This window comes from Mauremys mutica, chromosome 5 (assembly GCF_020497125.1).
Source record: "Mauremys mutica isolate MM-2020 ecotype Southern chromosome 5, ASM2049712v1, whole genome shotgun sequence".
Taxonomy (NCBI): Eukaryota; Metazoa; Chordata; order Testudines; family Geoemydidae; genus Mauremys; species Mauremys mutica.
The window spans coordinates 36,226,631-36,247,926 of NC_059076.1; the positions used below are offsets into that span (position 1 = coordinate 36,226,631).

The 21,296-nt window shown below is 42.4% G+C and overlaps 1 protein-coding gene and 1 long non-coding RNA gene across 5 annotated transcripts in view; one reads left to right on the top strand and one right to left on the bottom strand.

Moving 5' to 3' along the window:
- GSTCD (glutathione S-transferase C-terminal domain containing) overlaps positions 1–21,296 on the bottom strand; it is a 136,669-nt gene that overhangs the window by 66,064 nt on the left and 49,309 nt on the right. The window lies entirely within an intron of this gene.
- LOC123371413 lies at positions 15,265–16,769 on the top strand. The gene is made up of 3 exons (XR_006579790.1): positions 15,265–15,395; positions 15,706–15,792; positions 16,605–16,769. It is a non-coding gene; the product is annotated as an uncharacterized LOC123371413 (long non-coding RNA).

The window sequence follows — 21,296 nt, forward strand, 5'->3', positions numbered from 1 at the left end:
AACTTCCTTTTTTGGGTGTTTAAAGTACTAAATAAAGTAAAGAAGGAGTCAAATAGAACTTCAATAATCCAACAAAGACCCCAGCAAAAAAAAACGGTTCACTGTTAAATAAAAATGTTCTGACAACTCAAAAATTGCATTGGATTATCCAGTTTCTTTTATTCTGAACTGGGGAACCTGAAAACCCTCAGAGAAAGTACTATCAGCTACTTATTAAGCTAATATTTATTCATAAAACTATCCCAATGTTATATACATATTGTACTTAACAAGCAATTGTAGTGTTTCATAATGGTTTTGCTATAAAAAAATTTATAATTGACTAAAACAAACAATTGAAAAAATCCACATTTTTTCTCAGGTTAAGAATAAATTCACATTAATAATTACCGGTATTTGATAGACTGACATGGTGTAATCCTGTTGGACAGATGATAGATAGTGAAACATGTTAATATGGTAGGTAAAAGATTATCACAGCATACCCAAGTCACACAAATTACAAGTTCTCTGAACTATGATCAAAATTCTCAAACTCCAGCACTATATGTAGAGCCCTGTGCAAATACAAAATTTGTATCCGCATCCGATCCACAAACATGGTCTGTGGATATTCACAGATCTGCAGGGCTGTAGATATAGAATTTGGATCCGCATCCATCTGCGATCAACAAACAGGGTCCGCGGATATAAAGTGGATATCCGCAGATTTGAAGGGCTCTACGTATATGAGAGCCTGATCATGATCTCAGTGAAGTAAGCTACAGTTACACCATTGACCTCAATGGCAGTAGGATTAGGCCCTGAATTTGCAATGAAAGGGATATTTTACCTTAATACAATTTCAGGAGATCTAGACAAAATATTACATGTAAGAGGTGTCTACTGCCTCCCTTTCAATGCACTGTTATGAAATTCTTAAATAGAATTAAATTACCCTCACCACAACTTGCACAAATTCTTCTGCATGTTTCAGATATGGATACACCCGGAGGCTCAAGATGTTAGCTATTAGCTGCAACATTGAGACAGACTTAGGAAATGCTATGAATTGCTTTTCAAACGAAGTGAAATAATAACAAAAGCTATTAAAATGCCCAACCACAAATGACAGTAACTGATCCTTTCTTGGCTACCTCAGGAGAGAGGCCCAGAATTGGAATTGGAGACTGTAGTAGTCTCTCTCTCTACAAGCAGCCCTTCCAGGACAGGGGAAGTAAGTACTAAAATGCAGTAAAGAAGATGTGAGAAACACAAAGAACACTGTAACCCTCAACAACAACAAAGCCCAAACACACATGTGGTCTTTAAAAAGCTCCCCCCGAAGAGGGCATGAGTTCTATCAAATAATTAAGTTTGAATTTGTCCCATATGACATTTGCCCCTTTTGACACGTTTGGGGTATTTTATTAGCTAGGAAGGGAGGGACCGGAGTTTTTGATTTAGCTTTAGTCAGTTATGCACAGATTTTTAAAGGTATTTAGGCATTGCTGTGTTCTGTGTTGCAACGCCTAAATAATTTAGGAACCTGAATCTCATTTTCAAATCTTCAAATCTCATTTTATCTCGTCTTATACTATATTGTAATCTCTTCAGGGCAGGGACCATCTTTCTATTCTGTGTTTGTACAGCACCTGGCACAAGAGGGCCCTGAGCCATGATTAGGACAACCGGAGCTACCGCAATACATCATTGTTTAAGGCACCAAATGTACTGATAAAAAATCTTGAAAGCACTCTCAACAAATGGACACAAATGGTTGCTGCAGCAAGAATTGCAGCTAGACCCATTAAAATGTGGCATGTCCTTTGGGGAGTTCTTCGTCTGTGCGGATGTTATTTTCCATTTATCTCTGTACTAACAGCTTGTCATCCAAATAGATCTTGCTGCCCTCTAGTGGCTTGTGAAGATATATAAACTACAAAAGTTACATTCCCAAACTAAAAAAACAAAACAAAACAAAAAAAAAAAAACCTCCCTTAATTTGTCATTCAGCTTGGAGCAATTCATAATTTTCTCTCACTTCTATTTACGTATAAATTGTGCATAGTTGGACACTATACCAACAGGGATCAGGAAGCCTGATGTCTTGATGCCTTTTCTAAAAAAGGACTGCTTCAGGCACTATAGCAGAATTACTACCTTCAGATAGCTGTTGTACTGATAAATGAAAGGATTACATGAATATTCTTGAGTCTACCACATCATGTGGAAAAAACAAAGTTTAAACAAGCCAGGAAAAAACTGCAAAGAGTTAAAGAAAAAATCTTGATTTAAAGACTTTTTATGCTGGTAATTAAATGTCGCAATACCAGCCTGTAAATTATGGGTCCTCGTGAAATGACCACAGCCAGAAAGTGTCACTGGGTGACACAGAATATTATGCCTAGAAGAAAGGAAAGTTGGAATAATTTTGGGCTAAATTATACCATAGTTAACTCCAAAACATCAGTAAAGCTGGATTTGAAAATCTGATGAATGAATATAAACAAAAATCCTCAGAAAAACAGGAAGGCTCTTTATAGCAGTAAATATCACAGCACTAATGGAAAACATCCATGAAGTGGGCACAGTAACTCTTTTAAAATGAACACTGCTAGTGCAACTTTTTGAATTAAATTATACAGCATCCAGAATACTCAGGCCACTGCTACATCACAGCAGATTGTAAAGGAAATTAATGTTCTTAACTCTTCAATGTTTTTCATCAGATAATAAATAATATATTTCAAATCTTTTGTGACAAAATAAAGATAGACATTAAACATAAAAATCTGTTATCAGCAACGATAATATTCAGGTAATTATATGGTCTTAATCACCAGTATCTGAATACCTCATGCAAGTTACAATGGAGCTTAAGTAAAATATCAAAGGTCAAATCCTGATCCTGAAGTGGCAATGCTCTCGTTGACTTCAGTGGGGCCAGGGTAACACCCAAAATGTGCAGAAGGCTTTAAGGGAGCTCATGCCCCCATAAGAGGACACCCTATTCCTAAAGAGTATGTTAAAATTTTATTCCACAGTTTAAAAACCCAGAAGATGATAAATATATCCCAATTAACAAAGATCTGATAAAGAAATCTTGAAACTATACAGGCTATTTACATAAAAATCAGTTTCCTTTAAGCTGGAAAGGCTGATACATGATCATCAAACTGCCAGAAACATGGTCATACCTACTACTGGAAAATGTCTTGATGGCTGATCTAAGTCCAGGTCAGGTGGCCTGGTATAAGGTAGATACTGGCGAGGCCTAACTACATAATCATTACAGACAGTAATCACTTCCCAGACCATTTGTCCATTCTGCCAAGATCGCATGCTCCTGGCTGACTAGGAAGAAATAGCTGATCCCACGCAAAGGCTAAATCTACAGTGGGCAGGCATTAGGTCCCTGTGAGCCAGTTAGAGGAAAGCTGGAAAAGGGGAAACACTGGATATAAGTGAATTAATCAAAAGTGATAAAGGATGTATTGTATGCATGTGTGTATACACTTAGTTAGGGAGCAAGCCCAACAACTGGTGCCTTCATTTGGCTTTGTACATACTTTGCTGGTGAAGTTCGGATCTTTTCTAAATTATGAGCTTTTCACTTTTTGCTGCATTCGATGGAAGTCCAGTTCTGAAGAAGGGCCGACAGTTGCTGATTTTGTATGAGGACCTTATGGAGGAAGTAAGACATGACAGGACTTTGTCTTTATAGTTCTTAATACACTATTCCAGCTGGACGGCATATGGAGCCAACACTATGAAATTACAGCATTGCAGGAAGGGCCCCGCTGAAAACAATCAAAGCTTTCCATTAGCAGTGCACTGTCTCCTCAAGAGTAGGGTTTCTGCCCTGGATAAAAAGACCCAAAAAAATATATTTCACCACCATTTTTCTACAAGCTTACACACCATGACACAGCACTACCTCTGCATGCTGCTGTTCGGCTGTACCAAGGTAGCACCACATTAATGGAGTTGATCTCACTGTTTTCTGGCTCCATCTCACCTGCCAGGCTGTCATCATATTTCAGCCATACTTAGCAGAAGGCCTCTTTGCAGAACAGATTTGTCATTTTCCCTGGTCTTGGTATCCCCAAACATTAGACTCCTGGAATGAGTCTTTTGCTGATCACTATCCTCTGCATCAACTGAGTCAGGTTCTCTCTGCATTATAAAAGCAGAGCTAGGCTAGCCAGCAAATCCCCTTCCTCTATATATTTGGCTTAAAAGATTCCTTACAATAACTATACGAGTGCACTAATTCTAATAAGTACTCAATGGAATAGTCACATTTTGGGATACAGCACCTTAAAAATGTGCAAGGAACAATGCAATTTAGAGTATGAAACATATAAACTTGACTACGGGACAGAGAAGGACAACAAAAGGCACCAGGCATGCTGGAATCATAACAGTACCATCCAAAGGAGGGGAGGAAGAAAGTTTTAAGATATTTCATTACTCAATCCCACTATATATATATGTCATAATATCTAATATCAAATCTACTAAATTATATCTAAAATTAAAGAAAAAAGGTATTTCTTTATTATCTTTCCATATTATATTTGCTGTATAGTATGTCATGTTGCCCTAACAGGTGGAATTGTAATGCATGTATCTAAGGTCAGAGATCAGGTTCCCGTGAGAACCTTAACTCTGAATTTCCTCACTGTTGTGACTACAATCTCACTAACTTAATCTTATACTAATATAGGGCTTTTTTTTTCCTGTATGCAAAATCCAGGTGTATGTACTTTACTGACAAACAACCATACTCGTTATTATCCTGGGAGAAGACCTGAAAAAGTGCTTCTACAGAAAAGGAAATGTGTCACTTGCACAACAGGAACTGAAGAAATGAAACTCCAATAATGAGAAAGTTTGAATAATTCAGAGTCCTCAGAAATGCCAGCAGCAGCTAATAAAAGCATCACCACATCATCAGGGACTAAATAAAGAAAGTCATCATTCAGTAAGAAAGGCAGCCACCAAAAATGTGAAAAATATCATTCTTAGCAACTAATCTAGAAATACAATACACCGTGTACAAAAACACTGAATAAATTAAGCGAATCAAAGGCTGGAGATAAACAGCAGACTATTTGTTTAACATTTATCAAATATTTATGAGGAGGATGTTGAAGATAAGAAGTTTATGAACCAGAGCAAAGACTGGGCTGTAGTTTTAAAAGAAAAAAAAAATCTCCTGGCTATCTCTGATGGATGAGCCCTCCCTGCAAAGATCATACCAAAACTTTGTTTCAGTTGGTCTAATCATGTCTACACATTGCAACTTAGTCTAAAGTCTCATGATGTAATTTCAGCTCTGCAAAGAATGATAAGAAGAATATTGTTTAAGAAATACCAAAGGATATTAGAGCAGATTATCTTAATATTTAACAAGTCCACCGACTAAAACCTAGTCCTGCAAACATTTAAGGACATGTGTAACACTGACCCAAGGACCTCCTGATGCTGATGCCGACTGGCAGAGGGCACAGGGCACTGATACTCAATAGGTGCCCCACAGGCCAAATGTGGCTTCCTGCGTGGCCCACCAGTTCACCTTAAAAAAACAAGGCAGCTCCTCACGCCTCACAGCACAGCCCACGTGGACAAACTGACCTGGATGCATAGAGCGCCTGACATTGCTGCTCAACCCTCACCCCATGAATATCCCTCCATGTGCCCTAGATACATTCCTGCCTGCACACAGCCCTTAACTACCCATTCCCTGCACCCTGAGCTATCCCCTTCCACCACACAGCCCCTAGCTATCCCTGCTTGCACCCTGAGCTACCCCCTCTCTGCACACAGCCCCATCCCTGCCCCTCTTGCTACATCATGAGTGGTTTTCAAACTTTTTTAGCTGAGCACTCACCCCCAACCTTGAATTATAATTTTTCGTTGTGCCTCCCTCAATCCAAACAGGCTGGGTGGCCTGCTGAGATGAATCAGGGGGTGAAGGTGATGCTCCCTCCCTGGGCCCTGCTGCACGGGGCTGGCCCGAGCCCCACCGGCCCCTGCCCCTACAAATACAGAAGTCAAACTACGCCTACGCCCATCACCCAGGGCTGACAACCTGAGCCCCGCCGTCTGGGGCTGAACTCAAAGGGCGCCAAAATATACGTTTGCCCAGGGCCCAGATGTGGAAATGGCCCATTTCTTCCATTAGTGATGTACATGAAGCACAGTAACTGCAACGTGGCCTAGCCTCAGCAGCATTGCAAGATGTGACAAAATTGAAAATCAAATGTCATTCTCACAACATCAGCGACTGTTCAGGAAAAAGCAACAGCTGCTTCTCTTCAGATAACATGGGGCTAGCTAAAAATAAAACGCCTTTCCTTGTAAAGGAGTGTACACTGGAAATGCTGGAGGAGCTTTATGCCAGAGATAAAAACAAAGATGACATTGTGAACCATGTGAAGTAAGTTCCCCTGTCTGTTTCTACGGCAGTGCAAATATTGGAGGTAATTTATGAGGATTGTTTCTCAACACTGCTTTCCGATTTAAAAAATGCCAAATACATGCCTCTTGCAGGGGACGAATCAAGCTATTTAAGTGACACTTCCCACTATCGCTATTTGTTAGATTTTATGATGGTGAAATTTTCAAGGAAGAATTTTTGCACTTTATACCATTAGAAACCTACACCACAGAAGAGGTCATTTTTAAAAAGGTAAAAGGCTTTTTTGAAAAAAATAGTTTAGATCTGCAGAAAGTAAACTTGCTTGTTAAAGACAGATCCCTCCATGACAGGGAAAGAGAAGGGCTTTGCTTTACATTTGGCAGCGATACACTCTTCATTAAATACAGTTCACCACATCATTCACCAGACTGTCCTGTGTGGTGAATTGTCTGGGGACTTGAAAAAAACAATAGGTATTGTGATGAAATTAGTGAACTATATATGCTCAACTTCTAGCTTGCAACATTGTCTTTTTAGAACTCTTTTACAAGACATTTCAGCCAAATAAAGTGACCTCTTGCAGCATAACATTCACTGGTTAAGTAGGGAGCACATGTTAGAGATGTTTTGTGCAGTTCAAAAAGAAATAGAATTTCTTTCAAACCACAAGACCAACAAGGCTTGCGAGTTCCTGGAATTTTTATGAATGATGTCCCCTCTATGTCACAGGTAGCTTTTCTGTGAGATATTACTGGTCACTTGAATTCCCTCAACTTGCAGCTTCAAGACCATGCAAGCAGCAACGGGGATCTGCTTTAAAAAGTGTGCCTTCTTTCAGACAGACTTAATCAGAAAGATGTTGCACTTTCCCACACTGCATGTTATTGCTACAGATGATACTTCGGTGAAACCGATGCAAGAATTCCTAAAACATTCTGACCAAAAACTTTAAAATGCAATTTGAGAATTTTAAAAATTCCAAAGGATTTGCTTTTATTTGTTCGTGATCAGTTTGTTGTCTCCGCTGATGGACCTTGCCCTTCTGAAGCAAAGAACATTCTTGATTCAACTGATGAGGGTGCCTATCAATTAAAAACTATAAGGCGTCAGAGCTCACATGTCTTGCAAGCAAAATTCAGAGAAGTGGGACTTTGTGATTTCTGGACTCAATATGCTGACCAGTTTCAGAATACCCAGAATCTAGCCTTCTATCTAATAACAATGTTCGGCTCAACATACTTCTGCGAATCTGGGTTTTCTATCAAGAACATTATAAAAAACCAACACCACAACTGTCTGACAGATAAGCATCTTCACCTGTGCATGTGCCTTGCCTTGATCTCTGAAAAACCACTCTTCACAAAGCTTGTCAGAGATCATCAATGTCACTTCTCCCATTAGAGATTGTCACAAACACAGGTAATAATGTTGATTTATTATAAATGTGCACTCAAATGACTTAGAGGAGGTCAATGACCCTAGAAAGTCTGCCACCATCAACAGACAGCTGGAGAACTTTGACATTAACATGGCCACTCTCTGTGAAACCAGACTAGCTGACACAGGTTCTCTACATGAGATGCATTACATCTTTTTCTGGCACGGAAAAAACAAAACTGCTGTGAACATGGCATGGGTTATGCAGTCAAAAATTCATTAGCATTCAAAGTTGAATCTCCCTTTACCACATCAGAATGTATCATATCACTAACAACATGTACCACAGGTGGCTTTGCCAATATCATCAGTATATATACACCAACATTTCCCTCCATTTCTGAAGGGAAGGACTTGTTCTATCATAACTTAATAACATCATTGCTATGCTACCATAGGCCACGCAACTCTATCTATTGGGATTCTTCAATGCTAGAGTCAGCTCAGATCACAAGATGTGGCCACTATGCATTGGCCACTACTGAGTGGGGAAAAATGAATGGCAATGGGAAAAGACTACTGGAGCTCTGCACTTGCCAAGGAATTACCAACACCTGCTTCCAAGGCAGTCATTGCTGGGAGGTCTCAATGACTAGACACCACGTATCTGGACACTGGTACCAACTGGATTTAATGATCGCCCATAGAAAACACCCCAGGCTATTCTCCAAAGTTGCAGTTTTCAGAGTGCAAACTGTGACACAGACCATGGGCTTCTATCCTGAAAAATAAGGCTTTCACTGCAGAAATCCCATTGTATTAAACAAAGATGCTGTCACACATTAACATCAACATGATAAAGACTGGTTTGCAGCATACTCTGAAGAAATGCTCCCACTCACTGAAGCCAAACACTCTACAGTATACCTCCACCACAATATGAACCCCTCTCCAGAGAAGTGTTAATTTCAGAGTGGCCAAGAACATATTGCAATGAACAGTAAGGCAATGTGCTCAATCATCCTTGATACAAGCATCCTTTGAGAATGGAGATTTGTATCAAGATTTGTAATCTAGAAATTACGTGATGGAATCAACAAATTAATAGGCCCTTTAGACAAAAACACTGCTCTACTTAAATCTCTTAATGAAGTTATTTCCCGAAGCAAACAGATGCAACACTGGGTGGAACACTATCACAAACTTTATTCACATGAAACCACTGTTTCTGAAGTGGCTTCAACTGTGATCCCCAGGCTCCAAACTATCTAAGTCCTTGATCTAGAACCACGTATAAATGAGCTTGAAAAGGCAATCACCTTCCTAGCAGCAGGAAATGAAAAGATGGAATCCCAGCTGAAGTACTGAAACAAAGAGGACAGGTTGTGCTTACATAACTGCACAACATCTTGATTGCCCGCTGAAGGGAAGGAGGTGTACCACAAGACATGAAGGATGCCATCATAAGATTAGATAAAAATAAAGGAAATGGGAGTGACTGCAACAACAAAAGGACCTCTCGCCTCACGATTACTGGCATGGCATAGGTCATTCTCAACAAACCAAATTCTTGATGAACATGTACATTGAGCAAGTCAGAATGTTTTCTCTCTATGACACGGATGTGTTTTGGCACCAATGTTCTTCAATATATTTTTCCGTTGGCTCATTCACCATGATTTCTCATCTAGCAGTGAGGGTACATATCTCCATACAGGAACAGATGGAAATCTATTTCATCTAAGAGCAAAAATCAATGTTAAACATTTGTCGACAAGAGAATTTATTTTCACCCATGATGCAGTGCTCAGTGCACATACTAAAGAGGAGCTCCAGAAACTTTGCAATAGCTCTGCGATAGCTTGTGATGAATTTGGACTAACCATGAGTCTAAAGAAGACAATGACTATGGCACAAAGTATATTGACTGCACCAGAAGTTTTAATAGCTGGCACTACACTAGAAATTTTGCACAAGTTCTGCTATTTAGGATCAACTATACTGAATAACCTGTTTCCAGGTTAACTCTTGCATCAGAAAGGCGATTACTACATTTGGTCAACTGAGCAAGAACATGAGAGGTAACAGAAAACTGACATTGAACACCAACATATGGGTTTACCAGATGTGCATCCTGAGCATGCTGCTGTATGGTGACGAGACCTGAACAATCTACAGCAGGCATGGGAGAAGGCTAACCACCTTCCATCCCTGCTGTCTTTGTCATACTTTAAGTAGCAAATGGGAAACCCAAGTTCCTGATAGTGCAGTACTTGAAAAAGCAAAATTGCCAAGCTTATTCGGTATTCTTAAACAGCTGTCTTGCTTGACTTGGCCATGGTTTGGATGAATGCATTCCAGAGGACCGCCTATCTGGAGAACTTGTGGATGCTCCAAGGCCACTGGGTGATCCAGCCTTAGGATCAAGATGTTTGCAAGGGGAATTGAAAACTTTCAATATTGACACTGCAAGCTGGGAAGAGAGAGCTAGCAACAGGCTACGATGGAGGGCTGTGCTTCATCAGGGACTCAAAGAGGCAGAAGAGGGGTAGCTGAGAGAGAGAAAAATTAAGAGAAAAAAAGAGGAAAGCGCAGAAGGCCTCAAGTGCTAGTCGTGTGCCTGTTTCATCATCTGGCTCTGCACCTTATGCCTGCACATCTGTGGCAAGGACTGCCACTCAAGAATTGGACTTTTTAGCCACTCATGACACTGCAGCATGACACTTAGTAACTGAACAGCTTTGGTGCTTACACCATTGTCCTCTGAGATGGAGGGATGCCATCTATACATCTAGAAACAGACAAAATTAACTATTATTATAAATTATTTATATTGCAGTGTCACCAAGAGGTCTCAGATTGAAGTTCCATTGTACTAGGCACTTCATAAATATAATATAAACAACAGTCCCCATCCCAGAGAGCTTGAAGACTAAAAGACAAGGATAAAACAGGTTGGGCAAAACAAACAGGAGTTGGATGGAAGAGGATAGGATCGAAGAGGAGTAGTAATATTTTTGAAGAGACTAGCTGCATACAATTCATAGGTGTATGTGCAATTCATAACTTTAAACTGCTTAGAGAAAAGTTAATATTGTATGTATCTGTGAAATTAGGAGGAGGTATCAGCTAGGGCTAGTCTGCACAGCACGGCAAAGCATGCCAAAAAGGTCCAATTTGTAAAGCATCCTAACATGCTGTGTTCCACCTGCCCAATGCAGATCCTGCAGGCGTCCTCTAAAAGGGACCTAGTTTGCTTTAACATCAGAACTGTTAAGACTAAATTTATCTGAACTAGGTCCCTTTTAGAGCACGCCAACAGCGTCTAAACAGGGCACATAGAGCACAGCACATTAGTGCACTTTACTAATCACACACCACTTCCGTGCTTTGCCAGCACCATGTAGACAAGCACTCAGTTACAAACGAACTCTCACCCTGCCAAAGGCCAGATGTGGGGCACAATATGTAACAAAGTGCCAAAATGAAGGACCAAAAAAAAAAAAAAAATCATGCACAAAACTAAAATTCTGTGGGAATCATTCCTTAGAAGTAAATAAAATAATAATGAAACTGAGGTGATAGAGTTATTTCAGATGTAAATAATTTTCAATAATAAAATATGGGGACAACAAATTCCGCACAGGTAACCTGGGGATCTGAAATGATGGATATCTGCGAGGTATGGTTACAGAAAGGGCTTATTAAGAATTTCTGTCATGATGGATACAACTTTCCTAAGGTGATAGACTCTGAGTTTTCCAAACTTCAGACTGGAAAAATACAATGCAACTGTAAATGTTGTTCAGACTTTTAAAATAAGTATGGAACTGAACTGCAGCAGTAGGGAGAGTTTAATGAGAAGCAGTTCTTCATTCATTTAAGCTTCACTGGGATTGTTACCCATGTGGTTTGCAGGCAAAGAACTGTCTGATATGGAAAAATCAGCTAAAAAAGAAGGATGGAGTTCCTGCTTTTAGGATGCCTGAGATGGAGAAGGGCTAGTAAAACTATAAAAACAAACCTTCAAAGCCCTTCAAAAGTTCTGACAGGCTTGGAAGGGAAATAGAGAACTTTCAAGTGTTTCTTTTAACTCCTTTTTTATAGAATAAATTACTTCCTGGATCTTATTTTAGGAGCACTGTTAGACTTGATTTTTAAAGCAAAACACCACATTTTAGACTCTGCTGCTGCAATCCTGCTATGTTTCTCTTGACTGTCATGAATTTTAATAAAAGATCAATACCTCCATGTATTATGTGCCCTGAAAGCCTCTCCCATGCCTACTTGTGCTAAAGATAATGCCAAAATAAAACAGTTTAATCTGTGACACTAAGTAAAATGGTGTTACTCTGTGACGTATCATGAACTCTTATTATATATCACAAAAGGAACTTGGAAGTCTTGTCATTACCATATGCCACAAATCTTCAGAATATTATTGAGAATTCAGTGAGACTGTGAACATATAACATGTTTGCCGCTAATCAATTTTGTGAACACTTACAAAACAACTTCAGTAGGTATCCAAGTCACCTATATTTAACAGCCCAGAAAAATAATTATTGGGGTTTTTTTCAACCACCCCTCTAACACTCTCAGTTAGGGTTAGTACAGCAATCTGCAAGCAGAAGAGGAGGTTACTCATCTGTGCAGTAACTGACGTTCTTCGAGATGAGTGTCCCTGTGGGTGCTCCACTCCAGGTATTGGTGCGTCCCTGCGCCTTCGAGCCAAGATTTTTACAGCAGTACTCGTACCGGTCGCCCACGTGCAGAACCTGTCCCCCCCCCACACACACACACTCTGAGTGTACCTTAATAGTACGCATGCGCGACCTGAAGTAGAGGGGAGGAGGCTGGGTAGTGGAGCACCCACAGGGATGCTCATCTCAAAGAACATCAGTTACTGCACAGGGTGAGTAACCTCCTCTTCGAGAGAGAGATGACCCTGTGAGTGCTCCACTCCAGGTGACTTAAAAGCAGTGTATCTCAAGGAGGTAGGGACTTCAGATTTGGTAGGAATGCAGTAGATTTAAAAATTTTAATAAAGTTAACGTTTAAAATTAAATATACACAAGTTAAGAGAGAAGGTACTGTACATCTAGGGTCAGGCTCGAGTTATGAGGGATTACAGGTATCAGTTACAAGGTTCACGCGATACATACTTATCACATAACCAGCACAGACCCAGATTGGGGTGTGGGAGTTTTTAAAGCGTCAATGGTAAGTGGGCTCGGGTACACCACCTATGAAATGTATTAAGAGTCTAAGTCAGTATCAGTGAAGCGAATAAGTACATGGGTGGGGTGAGTCCCTTGGTTCGTCAGGGAAGGAAGTGGGTTATTTCCCTGGTCAGCGGTCTCGGTTACTTGAGCTGGTACTGGCGGTGTCCCATGATGTGTTCTGTGCAGATGTCTCTGAACCACCTGATGGTGTTGGACACCACGAGCTGTCTCATAAGGCGAGCGTAGCATTGACTGACTCCGCACACTCTCAGCACCGGCTCGTTGAGGGGGTCCCATGCGCTCAGGCTCCCACAATCAGGGCATGTATCTGGACCTCGTAGCCCTGGGCTCTCAGGGTGTCAGCCAGCGGGGTGTACTTCGACACCTTCCGTGCTCGGGCCTCATGGAAGGCCAGTGACCTGTTTTCAAATGGCACTACGACATCTACCATGAGGACCGTCTTCTTTTCTGTGTCGGTCACCATAATGTCGGGTCACAGTCGGCTGTTTGTCCTGGGGATGGCGGCATCGACGGTGATCTTCCCCAGGGGCAGCTCTGCCTAATTGTGTATCAGAGAGAGGGCCTTAAGTAAGGGCATAATGCTTCACAAATGTGTGTTCAGAAGTCCAAGTGACCGCTTTACAGATGTCAGCCAGAGGAACTTTGCATAGAAAAGCCACTGAGGTAGCCACAGATCTAGTGGAGTGAGTTCTGACGCCAGTTCTGAGGCGTAACTTTCTTTACCTGATAGCACAGTGGGATGCACTCAGAAACCCAGTTTCCAAGTCTCTGGGTAGAAATAGGTGTCCCTTTGGAGCACTCCGCAATGGAGATGAAGAGTTCCTAAAGGGCTTGGCTCTATCCAAATAGAAGGACAAAGCCCTGCGTACAGCTAACATATGCATTGCGGATTCAAAAGAGTTTGCATGTGATTTAGGAAAGAAGGTGTACTGGCTCATGGATGTGGAATGACAAATACACCTTTGGAAGAAATTTGGGGTGTAGTCAGAGAGCAACCTTGTCCTTAAAAAATAGCACATACAGTGGGTCTGCCATCAGAGCTACTATTTCTCCTGCCTGTCTGGTGGAGGCGATTGCCACTAAGAATGCTGTTTTCATAGAGAGGTGTAAAAGGGAGCAAGTACCTAGGGGCTCAAATGGTTGTTAAGTTAAGCAGGATAATACTAAGTGAAGGTCCCACAGACGGGCAGGACATTTGATGTTCGGCTACAGAGATTAGAGTCCTTGGTGACTGGATGAGCAAAAACAGAGGTATCGTCGATCTTGTCATGAAAAGTTGTAATAGCAGGACTTTGAAGGAGCTGAAAGAAAGGCCAGATTGCTTAAGGTCTAATAGGTAGTCAAGTATGAGCACAAGAGGTGCCAAAGTAGGTGGAAGCTGTTTAGTTGAGCACCATTGTGTGAATCGCTTCCACTTTCGGAGATAGGTGATGCGAGTAGATTGTGTTCTGCTATGTAGGAGCACTCGTTGAATCTGCTCAGAGCATGCTAGTTTGTTTTGGGAGAACCATGTAGGAACCAAGCTTTGAGGTGAAGAATGGACAGGTTGGGGTGAAGAAATTAGCCGTGTTGCTGCGATAGAAGGTTCGGAGTGAGGGGCAATGAAATCGGTGGGCAAATTGACATTCTGGTGAGGAAAGGAAACCACGGTTGTCAGGGCCATGATGGGGCAATCATAATTACCGTGGCACAATCTGTTCGTATCTTTGTCAGAACTCTGTGGAGAACCGGTATCAGGGGAAATGCATATAGTAAGTCCTGGTCCCATGAGATCACGAACACATCTCCCAGGGAATGTTTGCCCAGTCCCACTCTGGAGCAAAATTCAGGACATTTTGTGTTTTTCGCAGTTGCGAAAAGGTCTATGATTGAGTAGCCCCAAATGCGGAATATGTTGCAGATGATTGTGTTGTTTATCTCCCATTTGTGATCCCAGGGAAAGCGTCTGGTTAATCTGTCCGTTGTGGTATTCATAGCCCCGGGAAGATAGGCGGCTGGTATCTGGATGCTGTTCGCAAGGCACCAATTCCAGAGCTTCATAGCTTCTGTGCAAAGCGAGTGAGAGCGAGCTCCTCCCTCTCTGTTTACATAGAACATGCAGGCGCTGTTGTCTGTCATTATCTGTACATGTTGGTTTCAGATCAATGAGAGGAAGTGATGGCAGACATTGCGTATAGCTCTAAGTTCTAGAACGTTTATGTGTAGAGAGGTTTCAGTTGAAGACCATAGCCCCTGGGCTATGTGGTGGAATATGTGTGCACCCCACCCTGTGAGGGATAAATCGGGAGTCATTATGAGGGATGGAGCATCCTGGAGAAAGGAGACTCCTGTCCAACATAGGATAGAGTCTCTGACTCTGAAAGGTATGGATATAGGCTTGTTTAGAGCATGTACATTCGGTCTGTAAACCATGGCCAACCAAGCTTGGAAGCACCTCATGTATAGTCGTGCATTTTTGACCACGAAAGTGTATGAGGCCATGTGACCTAATAGTTGTAGACAGTCTAGAGCAGTGACCTGAGGACTGTTGCGAAGTTTCGTGGCCAGTAGTTTTATGGTATTGAAGCAGTCAGGCGGGAGAGATGCTATTCCTGTCCGGGAATTGAAGTGTGCTCCTATGAACTTCAGGTGCTCGGTAGGAGATAACATGGATTTGTTTTTGTTTATTTGTAGGCCGAGGGATAGGAAGTAAGCAACGGTGAGCTGCGTGAATCGAAGCACTTTGTTGAGCGTTGAGGCTTTGAGAAGACAATCGTTGAGGTAAGGAAATATTATGACCTCTTGTTTCCGAGGTAGGCAGTGACTATGGCTAGGAGCTTGGAAAAAACATGGGGGGCGGTGGATAGGCCGAAGGGTAGCACCCTGTATTGAAAATGTGCCGAGCCGAGGGTAAAACGAAGGAAACGTCTGTGGACTGGACATATAGTCACATGAAAGTAGACATCCTGTAGGTCAAGGGCTGAAAACCAATCACCCTGCTCCAGCGCTGGGATTATAGTGGTGAGGGTAACCATTTTGAACTTTTGCTTTTTGATAAATGTGTTGAGCTGCCTGAGGTCGAGGATTGGTCACCATCCCCCAGTTTTCTTTTCTGTTATGAAATAATGGAAATAGAAACCCTTCCCTCTGTGTTGTTCGGGCACGACTTCCACTGCTTCCAATAGAAGGAGATGTTGTACTTCTTGGAGGAGCAGTTGCTCATGAGAGGGGTCCCTGAAGAGGGACGAGGAGGGTGGTGGTAAGGAGGCAAGGATCGGAAAGGGATGGAATAGCCAATTGTGACCACCTCTATAACTCACTTGTTGGTGATAATGTTCTGTCATTGATGGGAGACATGTGGTGTAAGCGCTGAAGTGGGAACGTTGTTTTCTATACTCTTGACCAAGGCTTCAAAACTGCTTATTAGTTGGAGGGGGTTGAGACGCTGCCAAGGAATTTGGACAGCGATGCTAGTATCTAGGTCTCTGGTGTTGCTGTTGTTGCTCATGTGATCTATGGAATTGCTGGGCATATGCGGGGTAGTGTGGGCGCTGGTAAGGTTGATATCAATATTGTCTCTTTCTGGTTGTAAGGGTTTGAATTCCTAGGGGCTGGAGAGTAGCCCTTGAGTCCTTCATTAAATGAAGTACATCGCTGGTCGTGGAGGCAAAGAGTTTGTCATCGTCGAAGGGAAGATCTTCAATGGTACTCTGGACCTCTTGAAGAAAGGAAGAGGAGGAGAACCATGAACCTCAGCGCATGACCACTGCTGTGACAGTGGATCTTGCTGCAGTATTGGCTGCATCGAGGGCCACTTGAAGAGCAGTACGTGAGATGATTTGCCCCTCGGAAACTAGAGCCATAAATTGTTTTCTTTTCTTCTGGAATGTCATCAATAAAGTCCATGAATTTGTTGTAGTTTTTGTGGTCATATTTTGCCAGAACAGCAGTATAATTAGCAATGCGAAATTGTAACGTGGAAGATGTGTATACTTTACATCCAAGCAGATCTAATTGCTTACCATCCTTGTCAGACGGGGTGGAGCACGGAAACTGGTGTTTGGTCTTTTGGTTGACTGCGTCTACTACCAGCAAGTTTGGTGCTGGATGACTGAAAAGGAATTCAGAGCTTTGGAAGGGATGAAGTACTTGCAGTCCACTTGCTTACAGGAAAGTAGGTTTGCAGCAGGAGTCTGCCAGATGGCCTTAGCGGGTTCCAAAAGGGCTGCATTGATCGGTAATGCAATCCTAGAAGAAGAAGAGGGCCGCAGGATGTCCGTTAACTCATGCTGCTGTTCAGGAACCTCCTCCAAGTTAATTGTTAACTCACTGACAACTCATCTGAAAAGGCCTTGAAATTTTGAGAAGTCATCCAAAGATGTTGGCGGGGGGGATAAGGTTTCATCTGGGGTAACAACTGGGTTGGAGGCAGGTCGTGACTGATCCTACAGTTGTGAAAGTGCTGCCTAGTGCCTTATATCAGTGGCAGGTTCGTAAACTGGCAGTGCCGGGCAGGTGTTGCGCCTAGCTGTGGTGGCATAGCAAGTGTGATCTTGAGAATAAGGTGCCCATGGAGCCCAATATTGCCACTGCGGTGGGAAGGGAATGGGTGGTGCCATTCAAGGGTTCACACTCCAAAGGGTAGGGTCCTGAGAGTATGACGAGGTAATTTTTCTATGACCTCTATTGATTGGGGTCTGAGGATGGGAGATTTGATATGGTGAAAATTCCCCCTGCAGTCCTGCTTCCTCATCACTGGAGGAATGCTGTCTGGACCCTGACTGAGCATTTGGAGAGAAGTAGGCATTGAGTAGGGGTGACTGGAGGATAGATGACACCAGCAGGTCCCTTGACTGTGTAAATTGCGGTGCAGGAGCTCCTCTGTGAGGTGAGGACTGTGCAAGAGGAATCTGTTGTGAAGAAAGGTTCCTCTGCACCAGTGTCCTGAGCATTGTTTATTGCCAGCCAGTTCAGCGGGTGCCAGGAGAGCAAGAATAGCCTGCGGGGGTCAGGCATGTCAACATGTGTTGGCACCGCTTCCGTCGCAGTGCCGAACGGTGCCATGAGAGTGGCAGGCAACTGGAAGCCTGAAGCCTCGGCACCGGAGCTTTGTGCTACCACCGCAGCTGCAGGCGGGTTTCACATGGCGTTGGAGGAGCCCGGCGTGTCAAATGTGCTCAGCCGTGGAAGTGCTGAGAGGAAGACTGTAGACCTGCTCGGGAAGTCTTCTCCTGCGAAGTTCCCTTTGCGGGTGAGAGAGGTTGCTGTTTTTATGAAGTTTTCTTGTCTTTCTTTGGGGGCTGGGGGGAGCGCAGGCGCTGAGGCATGTAGCTGAGTTGATGCCCAGGTCTGAAGCTGACCCTAAGGATTTCTGAAGGAGGAGCAGTTTTAATTGCCGCTCCCTGTCCTTACGTGCCCTGGATTTAAGCTTGCTGCAGTGGGCACATTTTGGGGGGGATGTGGGACTCCCCAAAACATTTTATACATTTTGAATGGCCATCTGAAAGAGGGATGGCATCATTGCAGGTAGAGTAGTGCTTAAAGCCTGGGGAGCCAGGCATGTTGGAAGCAGCTGCTGCTGACAGGAACGGGAAAAAAAAGTGTTTTTTTGTTTTTGTTTGTTTTAGAGAGAAAAGGACAAGGGAAAAGGTACCTAAGTACTACTGGTAACAAACTAACAAGGAAGGTGTGTGAACAAAGGAAAAGAAAATCTCTAACGAGTCTGCTGAGCTCCATCTCATGCCAGGGATGGTAGAGAAGGAACTGAGGAGAGACTGGTCGTGCACGTGTACTATTAAGGTACACTCAGAGTGCAGGGGGCAGGCTCTGCGCGTGTGCAACCGGTATGAGTACTGCTGTAAAAATCTCCAAGCGAAGGCACAAGGACGCACCAACACCTGGAGTGGAGCACCCACAGAGACACCTCTCGAAGAAGTGCCTTTTCTTTAGTGGAAGATTTATCATACACACAACTTTTCTAATGTGTCTGAGGTTTGGGGAATGTGACTTGAATCAGTTTTTCAGGACCTGAATTCAAAGCCCACTGCAGTCAATGGAACGACTCCCATATTCAGACACAAGTCCTCGCATCAAAACACCGAAGAAATAAATTCCTTTGTTGACCAACCTTAACTGAAATTATTTTACCACTTCCAAGTTTTTCTTGCATAGGTTTATTTTCAGCTACTTATGGGAAGCAGTAACAGATATCTGTGCATTTAAATACGAAGACCAAAAACTCTGCAGGTGTAATTAAAATCAATGGACCTGCAGCCAGGGAATTTGGCCCAGTAGGTGTTAAACTGTTAAAATTACAACAGAATTACTCTTTTAGGTTTGTTTATTCTGCTTTCCTATCTTATCTCTGTAGCATTATTTCTTCTATTACTCTAAATTTCTACTGGATAATAACTGGAGGCAGCTTATTATCCATCCAGAATGATATTCTCCAAAGCATTTCGGAGCTCAGTCACTGAGGCTATTATGTTGCCTGAAGACATCTCTCTACACAAATTTGGTTTATATTCAATATAGCAACAATATGAATTGATATTAAAACAACAGTAATCTAGAATCAACATGAAGTTCCACATAAGAGAAAGATTGTTCAAATAAGGTAAATCCTTAGGCATATAGGACCAGATCAAAAGTTCATTGAAGTCAACAGGAGTTTTTTTCATCCATTCCAGTGAATGACTGATCAGGCCCATAGTCTCTTCTTGATTCATGAACATTTCCCCTCCCCACCACTATGGCTAATGCTGCAAGTACTGAGAAAAAGATTAAAATTATGCCAAAGTTCAGACTTGGCAAATTAAGGAGCCTCTGTACTTCTCCTGTTGAAAGGTCAGACTAAATTAAAGCGATCTCAGAATTCACAGTACTGGAAGCTGAAGTGTAGCAACAGTCCTAGAGGAAAATATACTACTTAGATTGTTTTAGTGGAATGTTATTTACTTCCGTAAAACCACATCTCCACTTTCGTGCTTGCTTGTTATCCACCAGTTTATTTTTTTTAAACATTTCTACATTAGAACACTTTAAACTATGTATTTATTGTTCTGAACCCTTCATATCTATGTTTTAACAGAACTTAAAATATGTCTATTTACCAATCAATACTCATAAGCCTGTCAGTATACTATATGATATTATACTTCCTACATGGTAGCTATACCTGCATCAGATCTTTTCCCATAAAATATCCAAATTAGAAGTACATTCTCCCACATATGAAATTAATTTATATCATGATCACATACCCATAGCTCTTGTTTTTCCTTCTTTAATAAGGCAACATAAAATTATGCTTTAAATCAAGATTAGATGTCTTTCTAAAAATATATATTCTAGTTCAACCACAAACTGGGCTGGGTGCAAGCTGTGACAAAGTGGGGATTTTCCCTTGTTATGTTGTATGTGAGTCTTACTGTTGCGCCTATGTTAGTTTTACTGTTTTGCATGAATACTGTGTGTGCCTCAGTTTCCCTGTGTGCTGCACCAATATCTCGGTGGTGGGAATAGGGATGTGTGACTTTGGCTGAGACCTCTGGGGCAGATGAGGCTGCTCCAGCTGCCTGCACATATGCTATGACCAGTGCCCTTCGTAACCCGAGACCCAGAAGGGGGATGCAACTAGGTGACGACCAGGAGACTCTTTGCCCGGGAAGCGAGACAAAAGCCTGGTCTACACTAGGCGTTTAAACCGGTTTTAGGAGCGCAAAACCGATTTAACGCCACAACCGTCCACACTAGGAGGCACCATATATCGATTTTAATGGCTCTTTAAACCGGTTTCTGTACTCCTCCCTAACGAGAGGAGTAACGCTAGTATCGGTATTAAAATATCGGATTAGGGTTAGTGTGGACGCTGATCGACGGCATTGGCCTCCGGGAGCTATCCCACAGTGCACCAGTGACCGCTCTGGACAGCATTCTGAACTCGGATGCACTGGCCAGCTAGACAGGAAAAGCCCCGCGAACTTTTGAAATTCATTTCCTGCTTCCCCAGCGTGGAGATCTCATCTCATCAGCACAGGTGACCACGCACAGCTCATCAGCACAGTTAACAATGCAGTCTCCTGAGAATCGTAAAAGAGCCCCAGCATGGACTGCACGGGAGGTACTGGATCTGATCGCTATCTGGGGAGAGGATTCAGTGCTAACAGAACTGCGTTCCAAAAGACGAAATGAAAAAGTATTTGAAAGAATTTCTAAGGCTATGACGGATAAAGGCCACAGCCGGGACTCAGTGCAGTGCAGAGTGAAAGTTAAGGAGCTCAGAC